Source organism: Acinonyx jubatus, chromosome C1 (genome assembly GCF_027475565.1).
Source record: "Acinonyx jubatus isolate Ajub_Pintada_27869175 chromosome C1, VMU_Ajub_asm_v1.0, whole genome shotgun sequence".
In the NCBI taxonomy this organism is placed as follows: domain Eukaryota; kingdom Metazoa; phylum Chordata; class Mammalia; order Carnivora; family Felidae; genus Acinonyx; species Acinonyx jubatus.
In genome coordinates this window covers 102,923,319-102,941,815 of record NC_069381.1, presented here as the reverse complement: position 1 = coordinate 102,941,815, position 18,497 = coordinate 102,923,319, and the positions used below count along the sequence as shown (strand labels likewise).

Here is an 18,497-nt window from a genome sequence, read left to right as displayed (position 1 = left end):
GGTTTGAGCCCCACATCAGGCTCTGTGCTGACCGCTTGCTCAGAGCCTGGAGCCTGCTTCGGATTCTGTGTCTCCTTCTCTCTGCCCCTCCCCCGCTCATGCGTTGTCTCACTCTGTTTCTCAAAAATGAATAAATGTAAAAAAAAAAAAAAATTTTTTTTTAAAGATAAGGAGCTTTACATATCAGATCCAGTGAGCATTGCAAATGTAGAAATAGTCTCGGTCTGGGTCGGGTCAAATGTCATTAAGCTTGGCTCGTCATGGGGAATCTGGATGGCTCAGGTTCAGTGTCTGACTTCAGCTCAGGTCATGATCTCACGGTTCATGAGTTCGAGCCCGCGTCAGGCTCTGTGCTGACAGCTCAGAGCCTGGAGCCTGCTTCAGATTCTGTGTCTCCCTCTTTCTCTGCCCCAACTCCACGCTGTCTCTCTCTCAAAAATAAATGTTAAAAAAAAAAAAAAAAAGATTGGTTAGTCATCATTTTAAGGATTGGTGAATGGATTGTGGTATCTATATAAACTTAAAAGATGACAATTTAACCTTGCCATCATTTTTAGACAAATATCTCATTTTAAAACGATGCATTTCCTAAAAGTGATCTAAGAGTCAACATATTTAAATTTGGATGACTATAATTTAAGCACAGGGCAACAGATGGGAATTAAGATCTATTTGGGGGGCATAAAGTGGGAGTTATCAAAGGATGTCAATCTTTTTTTTTTTTTTTAACCTTTACACCCCACGTGGGGCTCAAACTCACGAGATCAAGAGTCTCATGCTCTTCTGAGCCAGCCAGACATCTCCAAAGAATGTCAATCTTTAGCAAGGAAGGAACAAGACTGGGGAATTACTAGATATTATTGAAGATTGTTTTCACATTTCGTAACTATTGTTGAGCCACTATATGATTTGGTAAAAATAGAAAACTTGGTAAAATATCCTAGAGCCCGTACTGTCAACATCAACAAACTTCTGAAAAGTAAAAGCAGGGTCGTGTTTTCTTTTCGTGTGTGATCAAATCTCCATATTGAACATATCAGCAAAGCAGTGAGATGGGTAACAAGATGTAAATACATCTGCTAGAGGGAATTACACTAGTATACAGATAATTATATATCGCTTCTCGGCCTTTTGGCTAAGATCAAGTGTAGTATCTCTTCTTATCAGTATACAGATAATTATAATTCAAGGCAAAATGTGTTTTTCCCAAAAGAGGGGGAAGAAGGAAATGTTCTCAATTAAGGAGAATGATAGGTTGCATCTGGCTGGAGGGCTCAGGAAAGCTCCATGAGGATCATTTCCATCACCTGTGTAGGTGATGGGGCTCTATAGGTGCCCTCCTTCCCAAGTACATAAGGTTCAGCTGGAATATTGTTTGCAACGAATATATTAAGTATCCTCTGGGATTTTTTTTTTTTAAGTTTCAGCTTTATTCAATTTTCACTGCAACCTCTTTCAATTAATCATCTGATTTTGGTAGATGAAATTCTCCATCATTCTATATTCTGTGACTAGAGGTCATTAATTGTGCACCTCTCATCCAGGTTGTAACATTTTCCTTTCACCTTTAATGTATCTCTTAAAAATTTTTTTTTATTTTCACAGACTATTTTATGTCCTTATATTGAAAAGTTCTGGCTTCTCCTCCTGCTTACAAAACCTTTCAAGTCACATTGTTCTTGGCTCCTAACCCTTCAAACCTGCTGAAGCTTTGTTCACCACAGTGTGGCTTGAGAGAAATTTGACTTTCTTGTTCCCTGTGAGATTAATTTTCTCTTTCTGGGGGTGATGATAATAGGGTGAGTGAATAACAAACCTTTTCTCAATCACCTATGATTTATCAGAAAATATCGTTAACTCAAAATGTGTCAAGTCTCCAACCACACCTTGACACTTGTGCCACTGCCCCATGCCCTAAGCCACCACCACCTCCCCAGGTGCCCAGGGTGGTTGCAACGGCCTTCTGCCCAGTCTCCTTGCTTTTGCCATCTACCCTCTCTGTTTTCCACAAAACAGCCGGTGTAAACTTCTTGAAACGTGAGTCAGATCCTGTTACTCCCACGCTCTCCTCCCCATCTGAACACCACCCCCTACCACCCTCCCCACCACCCCCTGCACCAACCATGGCTTCGGAGTGAAGGTGGCATCCTTATGATGGCCCACCTACCATGTCTTCCTGCTCTCCCTTTTGTTTGCTCCACTGCACTCCCTGGTCTCTCTGTTCTTACTTGAATACACCCAGGCGGCCTATCTCCGGGCCCTTCACTTGCCATTTCCTCTTCTGGGAAGGCTGTCCCCCCAGATACTTAGGCGACTGGCTTCCTCATGTCTTTTGGGTTTCTTCTCAAAGGGTCCCTTACCGTCTTACCAGTGAGGACTTCCTTGACCAGCTTATGTAAGATAAGCCCACCTCCTCCTCCGACTTCATAATACTCTTTATTCCCCTACCTTGCTTAATTTTCCTCCATGTATCATCTGAATAATGTGTTTGTTTATTACTGAATCAGAGTCTACTACTCCTAAAAACTGTTCTTTGCTTTTTAAAATATTTATATTTTGGGAGAACACAAGCAGGGGAGGGGGGTAAGAGAGAGGAGGACAGAGGATCTAAAACAGGCTGTGTGCTGACAGGCTGACAGCAGTAAGCCCGACGTGTGGCTCAAATTCACAGACTGCAAGGCCATGACCTGAGCCAAAGTCAGATGCTCAACCAACTGAGCCACCCAGGTGCTCCCTTCATAAAAACTATTCTTACCTGCTTACTGTAACTCCGTGCTTTCTGAGTGCATGGCTTCTCAGTTAAAGGTTAATTTACCAGCTTCTCTTGTATCTAGGTTTGTCCATAAGACAAAGTTCTGGGCCAATGAGGGGTGAACGGGCACTCCTGTTCTATATTATTTCAAGTTTGTGCCCTAAGAAGGAATAGGTATGTGCCGCCCTTACCTTTTTTCCCTCTCCTCTGGCTTGGTTGCAAAGATGACGGCAGGCACTGTGACAACCACCTTGGACCCTGAAACAGAAATCTTGTGATAAGGATGACTGAACTACGCTACTAGCTCTGGACTATGACGTAAGAGATGAACTTGTATCTTCTTTAAGCCACTGTTTTTGTTTTTGTTTTTTAAAGATTTGTTACAGTAATTTAGGCTGTGCTCTGACCCATTGTCTGACTCTCCTCTTACCTTCCTAGAGTAAGTCCTACGAAGGCAGGTCTTTTTCTTTCTTTCCCTATCCCCATCACTTAGAACTGTATCTGGAATATAGTGGGTGCTCAGTAAATATTTATGGGATGAGCAGATTGATGAGAGAGAAGGGTTGAAAGGGATGGCAGAGCTCCCAGCCTTGGATGTAACAAAAAATGACTGAGTTTGAAATCCTTTGCTCTCTAAATCGGGAACAGCACAACACAGAGTGAAGGTCTAGGGGAGGTTGTTAACAACCATGGTCCACAAAGCAGTTTAGAAGTTTGCCAGTGTAAATTGTTGGATATTTATACTAACCTATACTAGTTCAGAAGCAGTAAGAGGGTGGAAGAAAACTTCCATTTCCTCTACTCTCAATACTTCTGGCCCCCAAATGTGTGGGTTTTCCACACCAAGCAATTCTACCTGGATTTAGCACAGATACCACAGATTATGGGCTCAGTCCCATAAGGCTGCCCCCCACTTCAGACACCAATCACAGTAGTGGGTTCCCAGGTTACTCACACTTCTGTCAGTTTTGGTTACAAATCAGGCGTTCCCACCACCCCCTCATCACATTTGATAAGTTGTTGCAATGAGTCTCAGAACTCGGGGAAACATATGTACCAGTTTATTGTAAGGGATCTAGGAAAGGATACAGATGATCAGCCAGATGAAGACAGGGCAAGATCTAGAAGGGTCCCGAGTGCTAGAGTGTCTGTCCCTGTGGAGTTGTGGTGTCCACTCTCTTGAAATGTGGTTTCTGAACCCTACAGTTTAGGGATTTTTACGGAGGCTTTATCAAGTAGACACGATGGGATCATCAGCTCAATCGCCACACCTTCCTCCCCTCGAGGATGGGGGGTGGGGGAGGCTAAACGTTCCAAGCTTCTAATCAAAGTTTAGCCTTTCTGGTGACCAGCCTCCATCCTGAAGCTACCTAGGAGCCCACCAAAAACCATCTCATGAGACAAAAGACACTCCCCATTATCTAGGAAATGCCAAGAGATTTAGGAGCTCTGTGTCAAGAACCCGGGTCAAAGACCAGATGCAAGAAAAGATGTTCTTGACACCCTATTACCCAGAAAATTACAAGAGTTTTAGGAGCTCTGTATCAGGAATCCTGTCACAGTCCACTCTCTTGTCTCTAGCCATGGACCCCTTACAGCAAACTGATTATAGTAAAGTCAAAGATACTAGCTGAAAAGGCAGCTTCCTGTAGTGATGAGCATTAGCAGTGAGTCCCAGTCCCCCCCTCCCCCCAAGAACTATATGACCTTGGGAAAGTTTCTTTCCTCCTCTGAACCTCAACTTCTTTCTCTGGGAAATGAGAAAAATAATGGAACCTACCTTCTAGGCTTGTCATGAAGACTGAATGAGATTATGTATTGTATGCACTTAGTAGGGGGGCTGGAACATGGTGAATATTTGATCAGTGTTTCCCTCACTGTGAGTATGGGTAGGAAGGCACTTCCTGCATAAGTACCATTGTACCCCCAAAGCACATTTCCCTTCCTAACAAGCACCGCTTTAAGAGATTCCTAGGGATTTGAGAGTCCCTTCCCTAAGGATCTTGCATTGGAGCAGTAAGAACTTCTTTTTCTTTCTTTCTTTCTTTTTTTTTAAGTTTACTTCTTTATTTTGAGAGAGAGAGGGAGAGAATCCCAAGCAGTGAGATCATGACCTTAGCCAAAACCAAGAGTTGGATACTTAACCAACTGAGCCACCCAGGAGCCCCAAGAACTCCTTTTTCTAGGAGTTCTAAACCATTACCCAAGAAGGCAATTCAACAATTTACTTGTTGGTCCTTTGATTCTGTAGAACCTTCAAGTGTCTGCTGTGTCCTGATAGGAAAAAAAAAAAAGCATGTATTAGAAAACAAAAGACCTTATTCATAGTGTCTGTTACTAGTGCTCTATAAAGACCTAAATTATCTGACAAATATTTTTTTTTTTTAATCAGATGATGTTTACAATACCTCCCATCAATGCTCTCAGGAAAAATGGAATACTTTCATTAAATACTCCCTTGCTATTTCCGATTTCTGAGTTGAAACCTCTGGATTTTGAGAATTTAACACAGGAGTAAGCCAAGTGAATAAAAATGATGTAGGGTACACTATCAGGTAGCACAGAGAAGGACACACCTTATAACAGAAAGGAGAATTGCAAATATTTGGGAAATTTTTTTAATGTTTTTATTTAGTTTTGAGGGGATGAGGGGCAGAGAGAGGGAGACACAGAATCTGAAGCAGGCTCCGGGCTCCGGGCTGTCAGCACAGAGACCAATGCGGGGCTTGAACTCCCGAACCACAAGATCATGACCTGAGCCAAAGCTGGGCGCTCAACCAACTGAGCCACCCAGGCACCCCAGGAAAAGTTTAAGTTAGAAATTTTAAAATGAGCTTGTGGAACCAGGTTGATGACTTAGGAGTTGATCATTTCTGCTTGTTTAAAGTATTTCACATTTTCCCTCTCAGTATTTTCAGGATGAAACTCTTGTTTTTGCCACCTATTCGGGAACCAAAGTTTTCCCAAGAATATAAGGAAGACTTTCTTATTTTTATTTTAGAGAGCATGAGTGGGGAGGGGCAGAGGGAGACCCAGAGAGAATCTTAAGCAGGCTCCATGCCCAGTGAGAAGCCGGCCACGGGGGTTCCTGGGATCCAATGACCCTGGGATCATGACCTGAACTGAAATCAAGAGTCAGACACCCAACCTACAGAGCTACCCAGGTGCCACGGAAGACTGTCCTATTTAACTACAGTCCAAGAAATAGTGAACAAGGCAGATGATAGTTCTGAGATCTCAAGGCTTCTTTTCTTTGGCCAACAACACATTATGTAATAGGTGATTTATTTCAGATGATTGTACTAAAATGAGGTACAAGAATCTAGAGAGAATCTCACTATCAACCAATCCAAGGAACTTTGCTTAGATGGCCAAAGCCAGAAACAGAGAGCAGAGGAGGGAACCAATAGGGCTGAAGCAGTTCTCCAGTACTTGACTTTTGAGGACCAAACTTAGATGCTGGCCCACTGTCTCAAGGTAGTAAAGAGGTAGTGGCTTGGGATTGGTTGAGTATTTTGAGAGAGAGATGGAGAGAGTTGGAGATTATCGTGGGACTTGAACAGTCCCAGGCCTCCAGAAGAAGGAATCTTGTGGCAAAAAATGGAGAATGCAAATTAGTGAAATGAAGTAAAATAAGGAGCAAATTATCTCTGTTACTTCACATGATCAAGTGCAGTAATCATAAACTACCAGAAGGTGATTATGGGAGAAATCCATATCGCTCTTTTGACATCCAGGTTTTTAACATTCAGGAGAACAGAATATACCTAAAGACATCCGCTTCATTTTTGTTTTGTTGAAGGCAATGATGTTTGAGCATTGTGTAAGTCTTAGTTTCTAGCTGGTGGAGTTCTAATTGTTTTTAATGTTTATTTATTTCTGAGACAGAGACAGAGCGTGAGCAGAGGAGGCGCAGAGAGACAGAGAGGGAGACACAGAATCTGAAGCAGGCTCCAGGCTCCGAGCTGTCAGCACAGAGCCCAACGTGGGGCTAGAACTCACGGGCTGCGAGATAATGACCTGAGCTGAAGTTGGACACTGAACCGACTAAGCCACCCAGGCACCCCTCCTCTGATATCTTTTTAAGTGTTTGAATCATCCTGTTCATAATTTTCTTCACATTACTGTCAAGGGGCTGGGCAATAGAAATTATTCTTAAGTGAATATCTTTTTTTCAGAAACAGCAAGTATGTGTAGAGAACACAGTTGTGGGATTAGCAGGAAAGTTAACCAAGGTAACATTTGAATTTCAATCCTTGGCCTAGAGAAAAAAGGTAAGAAAACTTTTTATTTTCTGAGGAAAATAAATGTCTTTCATGGTATCATGACCAGGGGGTGTATTTAGGCGGGAAAGGGGCATAACAGATAAATCTTTGGACTAATATATGCAAATCATTTATAGTGGGAAAAAGCAGTCTCCAGAATTGGCATATCAAGTGGGCTAAAACTTGTTGAGGATATAGAGGATTTGAAGAACATGGTTAACACAATTAGTCAGAGCTATACTTACACCCACCCCATCTTGTACCCAAAGTAGAAAATGTACATTTTGAAGCCACATAAATACTGATAAAAACTGACCACATGTGAGAAGACATAACCTTAATGAGTGTTGAAAAAGTTGAAACCATAGGGGACACATACACTAATCATTTGCAAAGATATAACTAAAAATATTCTCCTTGATCTATACTTTTGGGAAAAGCACATGGGCTAAGGAGGATATAAAAATAAAAATGATATAATTTTTAGCATCCAATTATAATAACAAAGAGAGCATGCTATATTAAAACCTATAAGAAGAGGACAGAGGAAAATTCAGAGCTTTAAAATGCATTTATGAGAAAAGGAGCACTATTAGAAATAACAAAGCAAGATTTTACCGTAAAAACTAATAAAGGGACAACAAAAGTTGAGTAGGGGAATAAGTTAGGCTCAAAGCAGAAATGAGCAGGGGCACCTGGGTGGCTCAGTTGGTTGAGCATCTGACTTCAGCCTGGTGTGGTCTTGTTGTTCCTGAGTTTGAGTCCTGTGTCAGGCTGTGTGATGACAGCTCAGAACCTGGAGCCTGTTTCAGATTCTGAGTCTGCCCCTCTCCCACTCATGCTCTGTTTTTCTCTCTCTCTCAAAAACAGAAAAAAACATTAAAAAAATTTTTTTAAGTAGCAGAAATGAATCGAATCAACCATACTTCCTCACTCCCCAAAATAGGATTCATCAATAAAACCAAAATCTGGTTCTTTGAAGGAAAATTAAAGGGTTAACCCTTTGATAATTTAACATTGAAAGAGAAAAAGTACACCAATATGTCAGCAACATTGGATGCAGAAGATATTCCAAGTGGTATGTGTATTTTGATACATATATTTGCAGATGCAGACAAAATATTAGATTTTTAATACAAGTGATCAAAGTTGCCCTAAGAAAGGTAGAATGACTGAATAAAAATAGCTGTAGGAGAAACGGAAAAGAGGGGCAACGATGTACTCTTAAAAACAACTCCAGGTCAAGAGAGTTTTACCAGACCCTGAGGGAAGAGACAATATTTATGCAAATTGATCAAGATAATGGAAAAAAATGAAAAGCCAGCTGCTAATATTATGAGGCAGTGACGGAAACAGATACTATTAAGTGAAATAACCTGTACAAAGCAAATTAAAAAAAAAAAGTATTTGGTAAATAAAGTTAACCCATAAAAGTTAGATACTATGAGGCCACAATATAGATTTCACAGTGGAATGAAACGTAATTGGGATAAGAAATTGCAGTTCAAGGAGCTAACCTTGCAGGGTTAAGATTTGAATTCTAGTTTATCAGGCCCAAAGCCTGTGAAATGTCAAGATGTGATTGAATTCAAGTTAGGAAATGATTATTTTCTAAAATAAATATGGAACCTATAAACCCATTGCCAATAAAGCCATTTCTTGCCCTTTCAGAAGAAATGGTCTTCAGTCACAGCCAGACCCCAGAGCTGTTTCACTGGAGATTATGCCACAGCTTCCTCAAGAGGATATTCTCAGAACCACATTTGGGGAGCTTATTTCTCTGGAATGTATAGACCGATTGGCCTTCCTTAGAGATTTTCTGTCTCCATTAACTCACTTAGGTTTGGGAAACTCTCCCTTTAACACATGCTCCCTGTCCACAATTTCTTCTTCTTTTTTTTTTTTTTTAATTTTTTAATGTTTATTTATTTTTGACAGAGAGAGAGAGAGAGAGAGAGAGAGAGACTCTCTCTCTGATTGGGGGAGGGGAAGAGAGAGAGGGAGACACAGAATCCGAAGCAGGCTCCAGGCTCCAAGCTGTCAGCATAGAGCCCGACTTGGGGCTTGGACTCAAGAACTGTGAGATCATGACCTGAGCCAAAACCGAGTCAGAAGCTTAACCAGCTGAGCCACCCAGGCACCCTGGTAAAGTCAGTATTGTAATGATGTCAGTATCTCTCCCTCACCCTCACTCCCCAAATCTACATATTTATTGCAATCCCACTCCAAATCCGATAATAGTCTTAGGAGAATTTGACATAGTTTAACACTCTTTCTTTCTTGAGACACTTTCTTCTCTGTTTTCCTCTTATCTCATTAGCTATTCCTTGTCAATATCCTCTGCTGCCAAGCCTTCTACATGTTTAAGATTTGGTACATCCCAGGGTTCAGCCTTAGACTCTTTTCTATCTGTACTTTCTGCTTACATTGTCTTTTCTAATCCCATGACTCCAAATACAACATATATATGATGATTCTCAAATTTTTAGCTCTATCCCAGGATTGTTCTCTGAGCACCATTCATATTCCATTGGTTTTTCAAGTTACACTTAAATGTCAAACAGGAATATTAATATGTCCAATACAAAACTTTTGCTTCTTGCTACTCCTCTCTCCTCTATTACAACTTGCTGTTTCCCAGTTAATGGAATCAGTTTATTGCTCAGGCCCAAATCTAGTTTTTCTGACTCCTCTTTTTCCCCACATTCCCCACATTTAATCAATCATAAAGCTGGGGGGGGGAGGGGAGGAGGACACTTCCTACAAAATATATTCCAAATGTGACCACTTCTCAACACCTCCACTGCTCCCTGTAAATCCAAACTACCATTATCTCCCACCTAAATTCCTAACTGGTTTCCTTGCTTCCACTATTGTGCCGTCCTTACTGTCCCTGGGGTCTGTGTCTAACTGGCCTGGTGGCATTCAGGACTATTGAACACCTTCCAGCCAATTGCCAGCTGTGACTCCATTCCATCTGGTTTTCGGGCAGGTCTGGCTACCTTGGACTCCTGGGATGAAGGTTGGGGAGATTCCTAAATCCAGAAGGCTCTAGGGTTTCTCCCCAGTGTGGTAGCAAGTGATGTGGAAGTGTTGGGGTTCAGAGCAAAAGGTCAAGAAAGAATTCTTGAGACATCTTCAGTGCCAAAAGATAGTTTTATTAAAGCACAGGGACAGGACTCATGTGCATAAAAAGCCGTGCTTGGGGTTGTGAAGAGTGACTGATTATACACTCTCAAGTTGGGAGAGGGCTAGGGATAGCATAAGTCTTAAGGAATTTTGGAAGCAAGGATTCCAGGACCTATGGTTAGGAAAAGGCCATTTATTACTTTCAATAAAATCTTAGTCATGAGCCCCTTCAGATGTAGATCAGGGGGCCATATGCTTTGAGGATGATTGCTAACATATATCTGGGTGGGGGGTGGCGCGGGGGCAGAGATACAGGGAGTTTCTGAAGGAATTTTTATATGTTAAGGTAGACCTGCAGGATCCTGGAGGGTGGGATAATGTTAGGCCAAGATTGCCTTTTGCCCTTAGCAAAGTATTAACATAGAGGCAGTTGAGTTCCTAGAGGAAGGTCACTCTGCCTGTCTCAAGGACTTGCCAATGGACTGTAAGTTATAAGGAAATTTTCTTCTTTTGCCTCTGTTTCTCACATCAGCTAGGAAAGACATAGAATGGGCCCAACTGTTCCTGTTTTACCTCAAACCAGTCGTCCACTTTAGGGATTCCTCTCAAGCTAGGAACACTCTGAGTGTTCTGGAACGGGCCTGAACTCCTGTAGAAGCTCAAATAAGTTTAGGGCTTTCCTTATGGAACCTGGAAGATGAAAAACGACCTCCAACTGACCCACCCTCCTCACAACCAGTTAGTTGCCTGCTCTGCTCCATAACTGTCTCCTCTGGGGTGTCCTACTTAGCTCTGTAAACCCTGGGGATCATAGGATGTGCCCCAGAGCTTCTTGGATGGAAGACTTGGAAGGTCCAGCAGACCCTTGGGTATTGTCCCTGCTGAGTCTGAGATGGATGAAAGAACACCTTCCCTCCCTTCCCCAACACCTGCCACCCTCCTCCCTGCCGGCTGCATCAATCTCCTCCAGTGTTCTCCGTCCTGGAAGCTCTAGTGATCCAGGACAGAAAAGGCCTTTGGGTGAAGCCCCGTGGTTGCCGAATGCATTTCAGAGGAGCCCTTGAAGAACCTGGGGGCTCACTGCCCACCGCCCAGCGGGTTCTGCCAGCCCAGGCTCCCTTCCTGGCTCTGCTGGGAAAGTCATCTGTGTTTGACTGAACGGCGGTCATTCATTGGCTCCCCACCTGCTCCTTCCCGGTAGCCATCTGCTCCAGCCACCTGGATTCTTGGGTCTCCGGGCAGGTCAACGCCCGCCCCTTCCCGCGGTCTCCCAAGTCCTCCTCTCCGCGGGGTGGCGCCACGCCAAGTCCGTGAGCGGGCGGGTCGCCGCGGCCCCGGAGGAATTTTTCAGCTACGCAGTTCCAGGAAGCCGCCTCGCAACCCCCGCCGTCTGGTGTGCCGCCGTACTTCCTGCCGCTGACGACCGGGCCCAGGCGGGAATCCGGTTCTTGCAGGTACCAGCCCAGAGCAAACAAGTGCTTGGCCTTTGGGGGACCGCCCACGAGTTGGGTGCTCTTCTGGGTACCGGGACGAATCGGACACGCGCGACTCCGTGCTCTCCGCCACCTGTTCGCCGCCGCTGCCGCCGACCCACTGGAGAGCTCATTTCTTGCCCCTGTCGGCTCTGGGGAAGCCTTGAGGTCTCTTACCAGGTCTGGCAGGTTGTGGAAAGCGAACGACGAGCCAAAGTAGCAATGTGCACAGGCGGCCACAGGGTGGAGCGAGCGGCCCATACCGCAACTACTGCCTTGGTCTGTCCATTCAGGAACCGGTTCTAGCCATTAACTGAATGTAGAGCTTTAAGTAGTATATTCGTGGGGCGCCTGAGTGGCTCAGCTGGTTAAGCCTCCCACTTCGGCTCAGGTCATGATCTCACAGTTTGTGAATTCGAGCACCCCCCCCCCCCGCCCTCCCGGTGAGTCTTTGTGCTGACAGCTCAGAGCCTGGAGCCTGCTTCAGATTCTGTGTCGTCCTCTCTCTCTCTGCCCCTCCCCTGCTCATGCTCTGTGTCTCTCTCTCCATCAAAAGTAAACACTTAAAAAAAAAAAAGTGTATTCGGGACCTTTAAGATGCTGCTTTACAGTAGAATCTACTAACACATGCCAGTTAGGAACAGGAAATGACTGAGGAGTGACAGAAGCAGGTTTGCAACCGAGTGAAAATGTGAACACAGATATACAGTGTGCAGTACTTTTTTTTTGTAAAAATTAACGAAAAAAAATTCTAAATTGTTCAAGAAAATGTAAAACCAACTTTCTAGGAGCTGTAGTGTGATGGGTTAGAGGTAAAAGGTTTCAGCTGTTTTGAAATCAGGCAGAATATGAAACAGAAACACTAAATTGGGTGAATGAACTATTCCCCCTCTCCCTTTACTTAGAATACTGAAAATGCAGGGGGACTGCTCTTTAAAGCTGGTTGACAATTCCCAGAGTGTTTTTATGTATCTTAACTCTATGCGCTAGCGTCTGTGCTGTTTGCACAGTATTTCCAGCTTCTGTAGAATTTTACATCCTCTTTGTGGTTGAATGGAGCTGAGTAACTAGTGCTGACCAGTGAGGTGGAAGTGTCTGAGTCACTTCTGGGCTGGAGCATTGCATTCCTGGTTTGGGATGCTCCATGCTCTCAGCTTCCACACAACTGCTGACAGTGTTCCTGCAAGCCCTCCCCCCCCCCCCCATTAGCCTCCTGGTTTGACCTTGGTGTGGCATGAATAAATGACCAAACCCTGTTGGCTTCAGGTGCTCAGATGAAGGAATTGTTACCTGAACATCTGCCAGCCTATTACACAGCCTGATGCACAGATGAGTAAATCAGGTATAGGGCTGCGCATGAGTTTGTTGCCTAGATGACATAAGGTGCACTATTTCTTACACTCTTTGCCTTGCTCTCAGGACTCTCCCTCCAGAGCTAAACCTTTTTTTTTTTTTAATATATGAAATTTATTGTCAAATTGGTTTCCATACAACACCCAGTGCTCATCCCAAAAGATGCCCTCTTCAATGCCCATCACCTACCCTTCCCTCCCTCCCACCCCCCATCAACCCTCAGTTCTCAGTTTTTAAGAGTCTCTTATGCTTTGGCTCTCTCCCACTCTAACCTCTTTTTTTTTTTTTTCTTCCCCTCCCCCATGGGTTTCTGTTAAGTTTCTCAGGATCCACATAAGAGTGAAAACATATGGTATCTGTCTTTCTCTGTATGGCTTATTTCACTTAGCATCACACTCCAGTTCCATCCACGTTGCTACAAAAGGCCATATTTCATTCTTTCTCATTGCCACATAGTACTCCATTGTGTATATAAACCACAATTTCTTTATCCATTCATCAGTTGATGGACATTTAGGCTCTTTCCACAATTTGGCTATTGTTGAGAGTGCTGCTATAAACATTGGGGTACAAGTGCCCCTATGCATCAGTACTCCTGTATCCCTTGGGTAAATTCCTAGTAGTGCTACGGCTGAGTCATAGGGTAGGTCTATTTTTAATTTTTTGAGGAACCTCCACACTGTTTTCCAGAGTGGCTGTACCAGTTTGCATTCCCACCAACAGTGCAACAGGGTTCCCATTTCTCCACATCCTCTCCAGCATCTATAGTCTCCTGATTTGTTCATTTTGGCCACTCTGACTGGCGTGAGGTGATATCTGAGTGTGGTTTTGATTTGTATTTCCCTGATGAGGAGCGACATTGAGCATCTTTTCATGTGCCTGTTGGCCATCTGGATGTCTTTAGAGAAGTGTCTATTCGTGTTTTCTGCCCATTTCTTCACTGGATTATTTGTTTTTTTGGGTGTGGAGTTTGGTGAGCTCTTTATAGATTTTGGGTGCTAGCCCTTTGTCCGATATGTCATTTGCAAATATCTTCTCCCATTCCGTTGGTTGCCTTTTAGTTTTGTTGATTGTTTCCTTTGCTGTGCAGAAGCTTTTTATCTTGATAAGGTCCCAGTAGTTCATTTTTGCTTTTAATTCCCTTGCCTTTGGGGATGTGTCAAGAAAGAAATTGCTGTGGCTGAGGTCAGAGAGGTCTTTTCCTGCTTTCTTCTCTAGTGTTTTGATGGTTTCCTGTCTCACATTCAGGTCCTTTATCCATTTTATTTTTGTGAATGGTGTAAGAAAGTGGTCTAGTTTCATTCTTCTGGTTTTTTTTTTTTTTTTTTAATAATAAAGAAGAGGCAAGGTCTTTGCGTGAAAAGTGTCATCAATTCTGCTTTACCTCTTACGATACACCAAGATTCAGAATATCTCAACATGGGCCAACAAATTTATCTCTAATACCTAGCTTTGTCCTTAATACTCGTAAGTATAAGAGAGACACAAAAACCTACCACTGGTCTATAGTGCCTCTGTCTCTGGTAAAGAGATTTTTTTTTTTTTTTTATCCCCAAGGCAATGAATCGTGACTTGGGATGGGTGTGAAAGATACCTTTCTTTTGCAAACTGGGTGAAGGGTGTGTGGGAAAGAGTATGTGGAAAAGCAGAAGTAGCTTCACACACTTACAGAGGGCATGTCCTTAGGCAGCACAATACAATGGAAGCCCCTGTGTGGAAGTTGACAGTTGGGAGCTTGATTCCCTTAAAGCTATCATTGCCAATGTACCTGCGAGAACACCAGCTATCCCCGTGGGTGCACACACTCCAGAAAGGCGCTGGTCAGTGAGTAAAGCAATCCATATGTAGGACAGTAGGGGGTGGTGGAGACTCTAGAACAAAGTGCTGCGTGTTTCTTGTTTCATCATTATTGAGTAAAATTCTATTGACCCATTTATTTATTTTTTACATTTATTTATTTTTTGAGAGACAGCCTGAGCAGGGGAGGGGCAGAAAGACAGGGAGACACAGAATCTGAAGCAGACTCCAGGCTCTGAGCTGTCAGCACAGAGCCTGATGTGGGGCTCAAACTCAGGAACTGCGAGATCATGACCTGAGCGCAAGTCAGACACTCAACTGACTGAGTCACCCAGATGCCCCTCTATGGATCCATTTCTTGATTTCTGCAACTACAATTTTTAGCAGGCTTGTGTTTTGCTTCTAATGTGAACTAGTGAAATTCCAAAGCCTGACCTTAAAATGGAAGTCTTCATTATTCATAAAAGTACATCTAGAATCACTGAAGATGTTCCCTCTCCTTTACAGGTAGAGGGAGAGAGAACATTTTGCATCATAAACAGCTCAGTTTGATACGGTGTTAAAGGACATTCGCAGGAATATCAAGCTCGTTCTCTTGTCAAAATGGAGACATGTGTGCATATTTTTTACTGTTACCAACTTGTTTTGTTCTCCATTAACTATGTCCCAAGGGTGCCTGGGTAGCTTAGTTGGTTAAGTGTCCAGCTCTTGATTTCTGCTCAGGTCATGATCTCAAGGTTCATGAGTTCGAGTCCCACATCGGGCTCCATGCTGACAGCGAGAAGCCTGCTTGAGATTCTCTCTCTCCCTGTCTCTCTGCCCCTCCCCTGCTTGTACTCATAAATAAATAAGTAAATACATACATACATACATACATACATACATACATACATACATACATAAATAGTCCTTAGAAGTGTTATTGGGACAAATGGGTCTTTTAAGACTCCAAAGACTATAAATTTTGCAATGGCATACAAAATACTCAGACTGGACTCTGGGAACAGATGCTGGACAGAGTTTGGGGTGCAAGATGTTTATTAAGGATGAGCTCCTGTGAAAGGAAGAATGAAGAGGCAGGACTGGGCAGAGGAAGAAATCAGACTGCAATGAAAGCTTGATAGAGCCTAGACCAACCCACTGAGGAGCTCTGGAGTAAGTACTGCTCACAAGCCTGTCCTGCTTTGGGCTGAAATGGCCTGTTTTGTTCAGGCAGGAGATGCTGGATGTTCCAGGAAGGGTAGGACTTTGGGGGGGGGGGGGGTCTCAGCAGGGGACAATTTGCCTTCTGCTGGGTTTTACATTCGTTTCCCTTCTCTGCCTTTGGGCCCCTCTCCCCAGTTGGATCCAATATTTTCTGTGTGTTTCCAGCACTGGATGGAATAAAAATAGAGTGAGCCCTTAGATAGGGGCAAGTGCTAGGGTCAGGGCACCCAACCCCCATAGGGAAATTGGAGACCTGGGCACCCACCTGGAGAAAGTATTGGGTGGTATCAGGCCTTGACCAGACCCAGCACTATGGCTTGGGGAACAGACAGGTAGGTGTCAATTTGGAGCACCCCAAGAACTATTCCTGTCATAGCTATTGACCAGAAATAAGGATAGACTGAAGTGCAAATTGTTCAAATGTTAGACTAGGCAGTTAGGTTCTAACAGGATACCTGGAGGCCAGAAAAAGGAAGTCATGGTCAGCGTTTGGGAAGGCCAGAGGCCTGTCCTCACAGCACTCCTTAAGAAGCCACCAGACAGGCCCAACAAGGCAGGTGCCAAGACAGGAAACCCCTGGCCAAATAAGGAAGAAGAGAGAAAACCTACCAATTCCACTCCAAATAATGAATAAACCACACCCTTGTTAATAGCTGTTGATAAAAATAGAAACCTGAACAGTGGGAAGTTCTCCTCTCCCTCCCACTCTCACCTCAAGAGTCTACTTTTGTTCAGGTTTAGGAGTGAATGGTCAAAGAATCCTTGAGACATCTTTGGTGCAAAAAGGTGGTTTTATTATGGTACAGGTACAGGGCCCATGGCAGAAAGAGCTGCACTGGGGTCGTGAGGAGTTGCTTTCAAGTTGGGAGAGGGTTAGGGATAGCATAAATCTCCGAGGAATTTGGAAGCAAGGTTTCCAGGACCTTGAGGGCTAGCTGCTGTTAGGAAAAGGTCATTTATTACTGTCTAGTAAAAACTCAGTCATGAGACCCTTCAGATGTGTATCAGGGAGCCATATGCTTGGAGGATGATTGCTAACATATGTCTTGGGGGTGGGAGGCAGAGAGAAAGGAAATTTCCAAAGGAATTTTTACAGGACACTGGAGGTCGGACTAACATCAGGCTAAAGTTGCCCTTTGTCTCTAGCAAAGTATTAACATCAAGGCAGCTAAGCTCCTTGAGGAAGGTCACTCTGCCTGTCTAAAGTACTTGTCAATGGGCTGTAGGTTGCAAGAAAGTTTAATTTTTTTTTCTTTTGCCTTGTTCTCTACATCACTTTTACTTTAATAAACTTTCCTGCTTGTATCGCTCGTTCACTGTGATGTGTCTGTCCTCGAATTCTTTCTTGAGACAACCTTTGGTGACATCTTTGGGAGAGGCTGGGTCAAGGCCTCAGGATCCAGGGTTCTCCCCAGCTCACCCAGCAACACAATAAATTAACTTAATCAAACCAATTATTTAAGCAGTACAAGTGATTAAAAATTGTGACAAAGACACAAGCATGGAAAAATCTGGAGAGGAAGCACAAAAGAGGAGAGTGGGGAAGGACAAGGCTCTTCGTGATGCTTTACTAATGACTATCCCCATTCCAACTTCACCCCAGGCCTTAGCGTCTTTCTGCCATCTTCTTCCCCTAGGGAGCTCTTTCCCTGAAGTTCTATCCACCCTGTGAGGGCTGGCAGAGAGCTCTCTCTGTGAATGTCACTTCTACTTCACTTCCCAATTCCTGAGGCTAGAGTGTCCTACAGGTGGTCCCAGAGGGTCTTTGGGTCTCTTCCCTATGGGATCATTTCCTGCCATCCTCGTTTCTGTTTTCTCAGTCCAAGACACCAAATGATATGTGCAAACTCCTACTGTTATATATGACCATTTCTTTTAATACAAATGTTGGGAGTTGTTGCACATCTATTGAGATGATCATTATCATACCTTGTTCTGAAAGGGAGAACCTTCTCATTGTCCACAGACTAGGGAAGCAGTGGGCTAAGGTGCTCTTCTGTCTAGTCTACTTCATGTGCTGAATTGCAGAAGAGTGCTTCTGAGGTTGTGGCTGGTAAAGGTGAGCCCTGCCTTGTTGAGCCAGGACAGAGGCTAGGCAGGGGTGTGTCCTTGTCTGGCAGATAAACTACATTAAAAACAAAAACAAAAAAAATCTAGGATTTGTTGCTAGGTTTGTTTATAGCCCTTTTGTTTTTTTCAAACCTTTAGTAAAGTCTTTTCACATGTTCTAGCTTTATTTCAGAGTAGCGGGAAAATATTTTGCCTCCAAACGAGAGCCCGAGTGGGAGAGTAGCATATCTTGAAGCTAGGTAGTAATCAGCCAGAAAATCAGAAGGGGAGAGTACATCTCTGGCAGAGAGAGCTGGGCCTTTCCAATGTCAGCGCCCCTCCCCACCTGCAGCCCCTCCTTGCAGTGCCTAGCTGGGAGGTCTGGGTTGAATTTATTAAGGAAAGCCTCTGTTAACAGTTCTTCTGTCTTCCTGTGGGGTGGGGACTGGGACAGGCAGGCAGGGCCCCGGTGTC

General features: G+C 43.7%; 1 non-coding gene across 1 annotated transcript; it reads left to right on the top strand.

Moving 5' to 3' along the window:
• Positions 1 to 1,115: 1,115 nt before the first annotated feature.
• On the top strand, positions 1,116 to 1,309 carry LOC113598397 (U2 spliceosomal RNA). The gene has a single exon (XR_003419058.1). It is a non-coding gene; the product is annotated as a U2 spliceosomal RNA (small nuclear RNA).
• Positions 1,310 to 18,497: the final 17,188 nt, after the last annotated feature.